The sequence below is a fragment of the Aedes albopictus genome, chromosome 2, assembly GCF_035046485.1.
Source record: "Aedes albopictus strain Foshan chromosome 2, AalbF5, whole genome shotgun sequence".
Lineage (NCBI taxonomy): Eukaryota > Metazoa > Arthropoda > Insecta > Diptera > Culicidae > Aedes > Aedes albopictus.
In genome coordinates this window covers 414,766,398-414,779,282 of record NC_085137.1, presented here as the reverse complement: position 1 = coordinate 414,779,282, position 12,885 = coordinate 414,766,398, and the positions used below count along the sequence as shown (strand labels likewise).

General features: G+C 41.7%; 1 protein-coding gene across 9 annotated transcripts in view; it reads left to right on the top strand.

Moving 5' to 3' along the window:
- The window catches only part of LOC109426825 (protein encore), a 739,407-nt gene that overhangs the window by 300,659 nt on the left and 425,863 nt on the right, over window positions 1-12,885 (top strand). For 3 of the 9 annotated variants that reach the window (XM_029869556.2, XM_062853484.1, XM_062853483.1), the window contains exon 1: window positions 5,172-5,613. The exons of the other annotated variants lie outside the window; for them this stretch is intronic. The gene's annotated coding sequence lies outside the window, so the exon portion shown is untranslated. Of the gene's footprint in view, window positions 1-5,171; window positions 5,614-12,885 lie in introns of those variants that run through there. 9 annotated transcript variants of the gene reach the window in all.

Below are 12,885 nucleotides of genomic sequence, written 5' to 3'. Positions count from 1 at the left end.
TACTTTCTTCGGCAAAGTTTTAGGGCTTGATAAGATCTACCATTTAGAACTTTGGTTCATAGGATTAGTTGGCAATTTGGCCGCTAGAGGGACCATCAACAATTTGATGCTAAATTGCACTACAGGAACCATATCAGGTTGTCAAGCAAACGTTACGATATGCGACAGCTCAAGACTCTGATAATTTGGAAGGATAGTGTCTTCAGGAAAGTTGTTGAGTACGCCAATAACTTACTGACGATGAGTTGCGAAGTTCGAAATTCCTCCACTGGGCGGCGCTAGTGAGCAAGTAAATTTTTAAAACCTCATATCTCAGAATCCCGATAACTTAGGAAGTTGGTGTCTTCGGCAAAGTTGATCAGTATGACATAAACTTACATAAAAATAAACACTTGTTTCGCAATTCTGCCACTAGGCGGCGCTAGTGAACATGCAAATTTTAGAAATCTCATAGCTCAGAATCCAGATCACTTAGAAAGTTGGTGACCTTCGGCAAAGTTGATCAGTATGACATAAACTTACATAAAAATAAACACTTGTTTCGCAGTTCTGCAACTAGGCGGCGTTTACCGGTTTTTTTCGTCTTTTTTCGATTTTTTTGGCGGGTTTTCGGCTTGGTAAAACTAGTGTCGCTCCCCCCTATAACTTAGAAAGTTGGTCTCTTCGGAAAAGTAGATCAGAATGACATGAATTTACATAAAAATAAACACTTGTTTCAAAATTCTGCCACTAGGCGGCGTTTACTGCTTTTTTCGTATTTTTTCGACTTTTTTGGGGGGTTTTCGGCTCAGCAAAACTAGTATCGCTCCTCCCGATAACTTAGAAAGATGGTGTCTTTGGCAAAGTTGATCAGAATGACATAAACATGCATAAAAATAAACAATTGTTTCGCAATTCTTTAATTTTTTAATTCTTTTGATTCGTCTAGTAGTTTCAGCTGGCATACTCTTAAAAATTCCACGGAGGATCCCTTTCGAGTCCGACTGACATCAAGTTATACAAGTAATCAAATATGCATGCTGCCCAGGGGCAGAATTTGAAACCAAGTATCTCATCAACGAAGAATACAGTCTCTCCAAGATTACAGAATTCTGAGCCTTGAGATTTTCAAAATTTGCATGATCACTGGTGCCACCTAGAGGCAGAATTCTGACACAAGTGTCCCATTTTGTGCAAGTCTATGTCATACTGATCAACTTTGCCGAAGACACCAACTTTCTAAGTTATCAGGATTCTGAGCTATGAAATTTCTAAAATTTGCATGTTCACTAGCGCCGCCTAGTGGCAGAATTGCGAAACAAGTGTTTTTTTTATGTAAGTTTATGTCACTCTGATCAACTTTTCCAAAGACACCAACTTTCTAAGTTATCGGGGGGAGCGACACTAGTTTTGCCAAGCCGAAAAACCGCCAAAAAAGCCGAAAAAAGACGAAAAAACTCGGTAAACGCCGCCTAGTGGCAGAATTGCGAAACAAATGTTTATTTTTATGTAAGTCTATGTCATACTGATCAACTTTGCCGAAGACACCAACTTCCTAAGTTATCAGAATTCTGAGCTATAAGATTTCTAAAATTTGCAAGTTCACTAGCGCCTTCTAGTGGCAGAATTTTGAAACAAGTGTTCATTTTTATGTAAGTTTATGTCATACTGATCAACTTTGCCGAAGACACCAACTTTCTAAGTAATCTGGATTCTGAGCTATGAGATTTCTAAAATTTGCATGTTCACTAGCGCCGCTTAGTGGCAGAATTGCGAAACAAGTGTTTATTTTTATGTAAGTTTATGTCATACTGATCAACTTTGCCGAAGACACCAACTTCCTAAGTTATCGGGATTCTGAGATATGAGGTTTTGAAAATTTACTTGCTCACTAGCGCCGCCCAGTGGAGGAATTTCGAACTTCGCAACTCATCGTCAGTAAGTTATTGGCGTTCCCAACAACTTTCCCGAAGACTTCCAAATTATCAGGGTCTTGAGCTGTCGCATATCGTAACGTTTGCTTGACAACCTGATATGGTTCCTGTAGTGCAATTTAGCATTAAACTGTTGATGGTCCCTCTAGCGGCCAAGTTGCCAACTAATCATATGAACCAAAGTTCTAAATGGTAGATCTTATCAAGCCCTAAAACTTTGCCGAAGAAAGTATTGCGTTAACTCTTAACACACCCGAGATAATAGGCCACACCCCCAAAATGCCGAAATCCCATAAGCTCTTAGTCTCCTATTAAGCGGATTCCTATTGCGCCCCCCGACCAGTGATCTTATAAGAGTCTCGACTGTAGTTGTCTCCTTTACAACTTCGCGAAGGTCAAGATCATTGAATCCTGGTCATAGTAGAAGCTGTCTTCTAACAGTCTGCGATAAGTTTGCGCAACATTTTTTTCATAAACGTGTATTTTAACATCAGCTAATTCTATACTTAGTTACAACCTTTTAGTTACAAAGCATCAATCGGAAAACTTAATATATTACTTAATAATTGCGATCTTTTATATACTGGTATATGAATATTTTGTTGGAAGCAGATTTTATGCGCTTGAAGTAGACTGCGTATTTGTAAAAGTACATAATGATCCCACTCTCTTTTTTGGCACTTTATACAACAATTGTTGTATTTATACATCCAACACCTTGCTTTTTCTATAACGAGGAACCTACAATATGGCAGTCCTGCACACCGCCCATTTTAATCGATGAAACTTGGTATCGGTATGATTAAAGTTTGTTTTTACAAAAAAAAAAAAATACTGTAGTATTTCTATGATATTTGAATTGAGTTAGGTACAGTCAAAGCATCTTTGAAAAATCATAACTACTCTAATCTAATCTTATACATACGCAGCCAGTACGCGGAATCACGCTGGAAAGCAATCGTGTTACTTTTCTTGTCAATATTGATGCTTGCAGCATATCAGGACACATGCATCAAAGCGGCCAGGTCTATTGCGTTGTATTTACGCGCCAAGATGATTCTTCGAAATACTTGGAGTACAGAATATTTTCTTTCGGCAAGGTACTTCTTGAATTTACAGGGGAGGAAGGATGCGTGTACCAAACGATCCAGATTACATGTTGATGAATATGTTTTAAATATATGAAAATGTGTATAATATAGCTATGAATAAATGTGTAATATTGGAAAAAATTTCCCCTATTGTTGGGTTGTTTTTATATATCTAATGTCGAACCTCCTATTCTGTATGATCGGTGTTATTCACATGGGGTTGTCGCAGATTTTTTTTTCTGCTTTGCCCTATTGTTTCTACAAGTTACCCATTTCGCACACTTTCTTCCTAATGTCTCGTTTATTTAATTTATATTTTTAAATTTATATTGAATAAACCACCCACTGACAACAACCATTTTCAAAAACAGCAATCAAACCAAAACTCCTTTGCCTTTTTCGAAATATACACGACAAAACGAAAGGCGAGGTACAGCTCTTTCAAAGCGGGGGATCTCAGCCCGGAAAGTGAAGAAAGAAAACCTTGTGGTCACTTATTACCGTCAAATGGTATCTTTTCGGGTTAGAAAATACGCACATCTTTTCACCGGAATCTGCGACGGATGACGATAATTTTGGAACTTGTCGGAACGAGCTTCGCGAGTTATTTATTTGGACATTTTTCTAAATGTGCGAAACCAAACTTTACTGCTGCGTAGCAACCCCGGCTCAAACATGTACGTGTTAAAATAGCAAAACTCACTGAATCACTATACATTTCTTCAAATATTAGTTTCGAAAAGATCGGCCGAAACAAAAACTAAAGGTGCGATTATGAACAATCGTAACTATTTTTAAGAGAAAATCAATACATTTTCGTTATGCATGATTCTAAAATTGGCGAAGAAGGGAAAACTTTATTCATAACATACTTAAGCAAAGCTTGTCAATTTAAACCTATTATTTTTCTGCGTTTGTATTGTCACTCTATCACAATTGTATGTCAGACAATTTGTTGTGTTATTCGTGTAACGATCTATGATATTATTTGGTTGAAAATTTCAAGTAAAAATAAAATTTTTAATTATTTGATGCAAACTAAAATAAATTTCTACCTATACAAAACAAGAAAATCATTCTCTGGAAGCTATATACCTGGCAACAAATCCATACTCATGTTCTTTCGTCTCCTCTTTACGCTACCCAGAGAGCTAAACGCGAGAGAGCGCACGAGCCTACGGATAGAGACCGTACTTTGCGTGTCTCTATATTCTAAGCCCTGCTACGAACCGTACGTAAACTTTTCGCTTTCGAGCCCCACTTAGCAGCGACCGGTGCGGTTCGGTTCTTTGTTCGGAGCTCTACTTAACGTTAAAACGCTTGATTGAGCCCATGAGTGGGCTTGGTCTAAGCGCTGAAATGCCAAAAATGGCACAACCAAGAAACAAAAATGACAACATGATAATATAAGTGATGGGATGCTAGAGCAACGCGACGGGAGCATAACGACGTACTCTGATAAGACCGTAACAAAGTTTTACACCTGACAGAAAGCAAAGATAGACGTCTGTTCTTTGTGCAAGTATTTCGGTAAAAATACGGGTGCTTGAAATTCCATGCATTGAAGTTTCAATATTTTAGATTTTATCCTCTTTCTTCACTGGGGTTGTCACTAATTGCTTCAATTCGTATTCTCTGATTAATATAAGTTGACAGCATGTAAACACTAAGCAAACAAGAAAATGTGGATTTTATTGTTGCAATTTATTTTTGTTTTTGTCTGATACTTAGCTGTTGATAAACTTCAACCTATTTATAATGATAAATTTATATTATTTATTCAATTACTGAACAAATTTGGAACAACTGTAAAATTAAACAAATCTTAGTAACCTACAAGCAAATAAAATTCATTTGAAAGCCATCAAGCCACTTCCAATAAGAACTGGACATATCACAACCACACTCCCATCCGCCAAACGGCACCACAAAGCGGAACAGAACAAAAACATTGCTCCCATCCTCTCGTAATCGCTCACTCTCACGCAATCCCAAATTCTAATTCGAACACTGCTTCCACCCGATATCCCGCTCGCTCTCTGATTGGATCGGTGGCCCCCGAAAACTGCATCTCTCCCGTCGTCGTGTTGCGCGTGTGTTTCGACCGCTGTATCGTCGCTCCGTATCCCGAAAGTAGGTATAGGTTGGTAGGTAGTGTGTTTTGGTAGATGACCCTCCACCAGCAGCAGCAGCGGCGCTTTCCAATCAGATCTTTTCGCTCTCAGTTGGCAAAGATGGCGACAAGTAGTGACAGTGCGAACGATAGATATTACTCAGTGTGTGATGCATAGTCAGTAGCGATCTACTAGAATTATTCCCTAGGAAATCATAGCCCACTAGATTTTGTAGTGATAGATTCGAGGAAGATAGGAGACAACTGCATGTGCAACTAGGAGTTCTTACTTCAGTGTACATATTGTGAAAAGGGGGATAGAGGGTTTTCGCGAATCCCAATAGGAAAGTGACGATTCGGAAGGAATCCATTTGTGTCCTAGAAAACCGTAGAATTTTCCGACTCTGATGGGTGCAGAAAGCAATCGTATATGTGTTAGTGTGGAAGCAGTGTTAAGGTTCTTGGTGTTTGAGGACATTGAGGAGCATTGATGAAGGTAAGTGATTTCCCCGGATATTCGAAAAGATGTAGCGGAGTGAGTGCATACCGAAGGATAATACGCAACAACAGATAGAATAATAACTATTATTTTCTCAACATTATAATAATGATGCAGAGCGTATTTTTAAATACTTGTTTTGATTCGCTTTTCGTGGCATACTGTGGTTGAAAAGGGTACATCAAGAAATGATGATGACTAATTTGCTGGATCAGGGCCAACTAGGATCCAACAGTAAAGTGGACTTTTCTTTATTTGTCCTATCGTTTTTCGCCGTTCATACGTCATCATAGTCGAAAATAAAGGTCGTTGGTATCTACTGCAATGCTGAGTGAATTTTTTTTAAACAAAATTAAAAGAAAATAATGCCATGGCTAAAAGACATCTTATTTATAGGTGATTTATTGCAACTCTAGAAGCTCTGACGCTCTGCTGGTTGTTGTTATTGTTAGATTTTTTCCTGACACATGCCATGCCAGCACGGGAACCGGGGAAGACGACGACGACGACGAGCGTGTAATAATATTTGCCACCTGTGTTGTGTTGGACGTTCTTTGTTGGTTGTTTTGGACGAAATCATGCGAGTTTAACAAGTCGTCGTCGTCGTCGTCGTTCTTCGGATGCTGGTTGCAACTAGCACATTATTACAGGCACTCAAAACGAAAACATTCAATACTTGCACACAGTGTTTTGTAGATATTATATCACTACTGGCTAACCGGGGAAGCGAGCGCGCGCGAAATAGAGAGAGAGAGAGAGCGGCCGGCTTGTACGCAGGCGCACCACGTGCAAATAACCTTTCGGTGGTTGTTCGGGCTAATGGATCGTTAAGGCGCATTTTCTGATTTACAGTGAGGCGCGAGAAACCTTTTACAAGTATGCTTGTGCACTATGAGTGGCCAAAGCTTATGTGAAAACCTGAAAATCAGGACCAACAATTGAAAAGACCAATACCATTAACAGATAGTGCGGTTAACAAGCTCTGTATAAATGGTAATATTAAAGTTCTGTGTGTAGAAGCTCTTAACCCTTTGGAGCCGGAGAGGCCTTATATGACCCCAACATAGAAACGGCTGTATAAATTCACACATTCAATAAAACAGAATACTGTCGTCGCCAAAGTTGTTACAAGTTGAGTCCTCTATTAAGTATAAAAGGGTATTACTTATATTTGAGACTTCTTGGACAACCTAGAACGATATGGGTTACTTCATATGTATTCATTTAACCTTTGTTAAGAATATCAGAATGTGTTTTATATTCTGGGATGTTCTAGGTATTCCAAACTATCCTGTAGTGAAGTCCTTCTATTATACAAAAATAACTGTATGTGTTTTCGCCATAAATAATAGCCTTACATAAGTTACTGGGATCCGTGAAGCTCTAAAAATCTACATTGCCATTAAGAGATACTATAGGGATATTGTAGGTCAGCCAAACTGCCTTGGAGTTCAGATTTTCAGGTCTACACTCGTTACAGCAGCCATATCTGTTATTCTGAGTAACGTTGCATAATCAACCGCGGTAACTGGACCGATCTGAAGTCTACTTGGTATAACCTTTGGGACATTCAGGGTTGTCCAAACTGTTCTATAATGAAGTCCTTCAAATCTACAAGAATAACTATGTGTTTTCGCCATAAATAATAGCATTAAATAATCTACTAGGATCCGTGAAGCTCTAGATATCAACAATGTCATTAAGAGACACTATTGGGATATTCCAGTTCAGCCAAACTGTGAGTCGATAAGGAGAGCGTCCAATATAGCTCTGGTCCTCACAAGTTCCTACCTCATGCTTCCACGGGTCAAGCGATGACAAAGACCGCCAGCTAAGAGTTGTGTGCTTAGCTGGTAGTGCAGCCTGGGCACTGTTGTCCTTCTGACTTCAGCTAGATTGAGGAGGTACGTTCCGAGTGTCTGTTCACCAAGGAGGTGCGGCTCAAACAGCGTCTGTTCTGGCATCCAGCGGCTGAGTAAGAAACGCTGCACCACGCCCAGCTAGATCCAAGGTGGTAGCCCCATCAGCGTGTTCATCCCAGTGTTGGTTGGGACGTTAAACAGAACTGGCACGATGGCCCTCCGGCGAGACAGGAGTGTTGGCGTAGGCCCAATAAGCCACCCGTAAAAATCCCCATTGCGAATAACATAGGAGAAAATACGACTCGATACAATCGGCAAAGACCCACGCGACGAAATAAGGACTACGATTGGAAACTTGGAACATGGAATTGCAAGTCACTAGGTTTCGCAGGATGTGACAGGATAATCTACGACGAACTACATCCCCGCAACTTCGACATCGTGGCGTTGCAGGAACTTTGTTGGACTGGACAGAAAGTGTGGAAAAGCGGGCATCGAGCGGCTACCTTCTACCAAAGCTGTGGCACCACCAATGAACTGGGAACAGGATTTATAGTGTTGGGCAAGATGCGACAACGTGTGATCGGGTGGCAGCCGATCAACGCAAGGATGTGCATGTTGAGAGTTAAGGGCCGTTTCTTCAACTACAGCATCTTCAACGTCCACTGCCCACACGAAGGGAGACCTGATGACGAGAAAGAAGCGTTCTACGCGCAGTTAGAGCAAACATACGATGGTTGCTCGCCGCGTGACGTGAAAATCGTTGTCGGCGACATGAACGCGCAGGTAGGAAGGGAGGAAATGTGCAGACCGGTAATCGGGCGAAACAGCCTGCACGCCGTATCGAATGATAACGGCCAGCGATGCGTAAACTTTGCAGCCTCCCGTGGTATGGTAGTCCGAAGCACCTTCTTCCCCCGCAAAGATATCCACAAAGCCACCTGGAGATCACCCGACCATCAAACAGAAAACCAAATCGACCACGTTCTAATCGACGGTAAATTCTTCTCAGATATAACCAACGTCCGCACATACCGCAGTGCGAATATAGATTCGGATCACTACTTAGTCGCTGTATGCATGCGCTCAAAACTTTCGACAGTTATCACCACGCGTCGAAGTCGAACGCCGCGGTTCAACATCGAGCAACTTCGTAACGTAGAAGTGGCTCAAGACTACGCGCAGCAGTTAGCAGTGGCCCTACCAACGGAAGAGCAGCTTGGCGCAGCTACACTTGAAGATGGCTGGAGGGACATCCGATCCGCCATAGGTAGTACCTCGGCTACAGCACTAGGCTTCGCGACTCCGAATCACAGAAACGACTGGTACGACGGCGAATGTGAACAGTTGAAAAACGAGAAGAATGCAGCATGGGCGAAAATGCTGCAACACCGTACGAGAGCGAATGAGGCACGTTACAAACAGGCGCGGAACAGGCAGAACTCAGTCTTCCGGATGAAGAAGCGCCAGCAGGAAGAACGAGATCGCGAAGCGATGGAAGAGCTGTACCGCGCTAAGGACACACGAAAGTTCTACGAGAAGCTGAACCACTCGCGCAGAGGCTTTGTGCCACAAGCCGACATGTGCCGAGATAATTACGGGAATATTCTCACGAGCGAGCGTGAGGTGGTCGAGAGGTGGCGGCAGCATTACGATGAGCACCTCAATGGCGACGTTGCAAGTACCGAAGGTGGCGTGGTAACAGATCTAGGAGTATGTGCACAGGACGAAAGACTTCCGGCCCCTGACCTTCAAGAGATTGAGGAGGAGGTTGGCCGGTTGAAAAACAACAAAGCCGCTGGAGCAGATCAACTACCAAGCGAGCTTCTAAAATACGGTGGAGAAGCACTGGTGAGAGCACTACACTGGGTCATTACCAAGATTTGGGAGGAGGAAGTATTACCGGAGGAATGGATGGAAGGTATCGTGTGTCCCATCTACAAAAAGGGCGACAAGTTGGATTGCGGGAACTACCGCGCGATCACACTACTGAGCGCTGCCTACAAGATACTCTCTCAAATTTTATGCCGCCGTCTATCACCGATTGCAAGAGAGTTCGTGGGGCAATATCAGGCTGGATTCATGGGTGAACGCGCTACAACGGACCAGATGTTCGCAATCCACCAGGTGTTGCAGAAATGCCGCGAATACAACGTGCCCACACATCACTTGTTCATCGATTTCAAATCGGCGTATGATACAATCGATCGAGAACAGCTATGGCAGATTATGCACGAATACGGATTCCCGGATAAACTGATACGGTTGATCAAGGCGACGATGGATCGAGTGATGTGCGTAGTTCGAGTATCAGGGACACTCTCGAGTCCCTTCGAATCTCGCAGAGGGTTACGGCAAGGTGATGGTCTTTCGTGCTTGCTGTTCAACATTGCTTTGGAGGGTGTAATAAGAAGAGCGGGGATAAACACGAGTGGGACGATTTTCACGAAGTCCGTTCAGCTGCTTGGTTTCGCCGATGATATTGATATTATTGCTCGTAAATTTGAGACGATGGCGGAAACGTACATCCGACTAAAGAGTGAAGCCAGGCGAATCGGATTAGTCATTAATGTGTCGAAGACAAAGTACATGATGGCAAAGGGCTCCAGGGAGGAATCACCGCGCCCGCCACCCCGAATTCATATCGACGGTGATGAAATCGAGGCGGTTGAAGAATTCGTGTACTTGGGCTCACTGGTGACCGACGACAACGACACCAGCAGAGAAATTCAGAGGCGCATTGTGGCAGGAAATCGTGCCTACTTTGGATTCCGCAGAACTCTACGATCGAATAAAGTTCGCCGTAACACGAAGTTGACTATCTACAAAACGTTGATTAGACCGGTCGTCCTCTATGGGCACGAAACATGGACCCTACGTGCAGAGGACCAACGCGCCCTTGGAGTTTTCGAACGGAAGGTGTTGCGTACCATCTACGGCGGAGTGCAGATGGAAGACGGGACTTGGAGAAGGCGAATGAACCACGAGCTGCATCAGCTGCTGAGAGAACCAACCATCGTCCACACCGCGAAAATCGGGAGGCTACGGTGGGCGGGTCACGTCATCAACCCGACTAAAATGGTTCTCGAGAGTCATCCGACCGGTACAAGAAGACGTGGAGCGCAGCGAGCTAGGTGGGTCGACCAAGTGGAGGACGATCTGCGGACCTACGCAGAGTGCGGAGCTGGAGGCAAACAGCCATGGACCGAGTGGAATGGAGGCGGCTACTATGTACAGCAGAGGCCACCCCGGCCTTAGCCTGACCGGTAAGGTAAGTAAGGTCAGCCAAACTACCTTGGAGTTCAGAACTTCAGGTCTCCACTCGTGACAGTAGCCAAATCTGATTGAGTAACGTTGCATAATTAATCGCGGTTACTGGACCAACCTGAAGTCTACTATATATTATTATGAACTTTTGGGACATTACGGGTTGTACAAACTGTCCTGAAGTTTAACTTTTGAGAGTAACGTTAGTTAATCTCACAGTGAAATGCACCATTGCACATCCAACTCTAATATGTAATCCCCGTGGCATTTCATAAGTCATTCCAAGATAGTTTTGAATAATTCTAGATCAACCAAACTACTTCGGAGACCATATGTAGCTTCAGTAGCACAAGTTCTACACTTGTGATAATAGCTTTTGCTAGTACGTTAAGTAGTGCTACATCTACTGTATTTACCAAAGTAGTTCGAAAAACAATGAGCGTTGTTATATGTTTTTGGGATATTATGGGTCTTCCTTACTGTTATGGAGCTTAGTTTTATTAAAACAACTACTGAAACATGAGGTGATTTCGCTTTAGATAGTACCGTTACACAGCCAAATAGGATCCATGAGCTCTCAAGGGTCACTTCATGAAATATTTGTGATAATTTAGGTTATCGAATCTTACGTGGAGTACACAACTTTATATCTACACTTGCAATGCTAGCCTGCTACACTAAATAATGTTACATAATGATCCATATTTACTAATATTCTTTTTTTATACGATTTATTTGTCGATTACTTAGTAAAACTATTTACACATAATTAATTAAACTCCGACTTCTGGAGTAAACCTTAATGCATCTACAGCTATCCTATTATTGGAATTATCAATGAAGGCGATGTAATCAACTAAAGTTTTTAATATTAACGATCTTGTTGCTAGTAGGCCGTGTGTTGTACCTTTGAAACGTTTGTGCTATAAAAAGTTACGTTACCTAGTCTAACGCACCTCAGAGCCATTCCAAAATACCTTTGAGATTTTTTAAATACACGTTAATAAAAACAAAACAAAAACCTTTGAGATATTTCACGTTTACTATAAACTTCCCTACAACCAAGTACTTCCAGGTAAGGTGAAGATATGACGAAGCCACATCTCGAGCACAAATCTGAAGGCAAATGTTGGACGCGGCCGAGGATAAGGACTTCAGCCACGAATCGAGTGTTGTGGTGAAGATTTGTGGATTAAGTTTTAATATAATTGTTATTAACGCTAAATAAATGAAATAGATACAATCATTACGGTTGGTAATGTTGTGTAACTCAAAACAGCAAAAAAATATATATTATTACGGCTATAGACTCCATGTGGCATGTTGTCCATATTGCTGGACAGTGTGTAAGATTCTGAATATCAGAATATCCCGAAGTTAGGTCATAGTCTCTGATAGTATTCTGTGAGCTCCAGTAAGTATAATCGATTACAAAACATCTCTATATAGCCAAAACAGAAACTTCAATTGTTTATTCAATTGTTGCAAGCATTTACAACAATTGAATCTAGAATTGTTGTAAATGCTAGATTTTTAACATCATAATAGTTTGGATGACCCCAGCCGATCCGATGATGTCCATTTAACATTTAGAAGATTTACTGGACATGAAAGATTACAAATCGTGGCTTTGTAGAATGAAAGAAGTTACCGTTACACGCGTATACTTTAGGATCAAAACTCAATAACAGATTGGATGACCTAGGATATCCCGACTGATCTGATACTGTCTTTAGAACTTTCAAAAGACTTACTGGACATGATGGAATACAAATCGTAGCTTTGTATAATGGAAGATGTTACTGTTACACTCGTTGACTTCAGGGTCTAAACTCAAGAACAGTTTGGATGACCTAGGATATCCCAACTATTCTGATACTGTTTTTTGAACTTCCATAAGATTTACTGGACATGCTAGATTACAAATCGTTGCTTTGTATGGTCGGCGTTAAGTCAGAGTGGGCTACGCGATTTTTTGAGCAGGTATAGATAAGCAAAGGAATGCGAAAACTCTGAACTTTTCGACGTTTCTATTATGCGGAATGCTAATTACATAAAAGAACTACAGTTTTTCAGGAAATAATGCGCTCGATTTGATATCCCTAGTACATGCAGGACATTTCCCCGAGATCATGAAAAA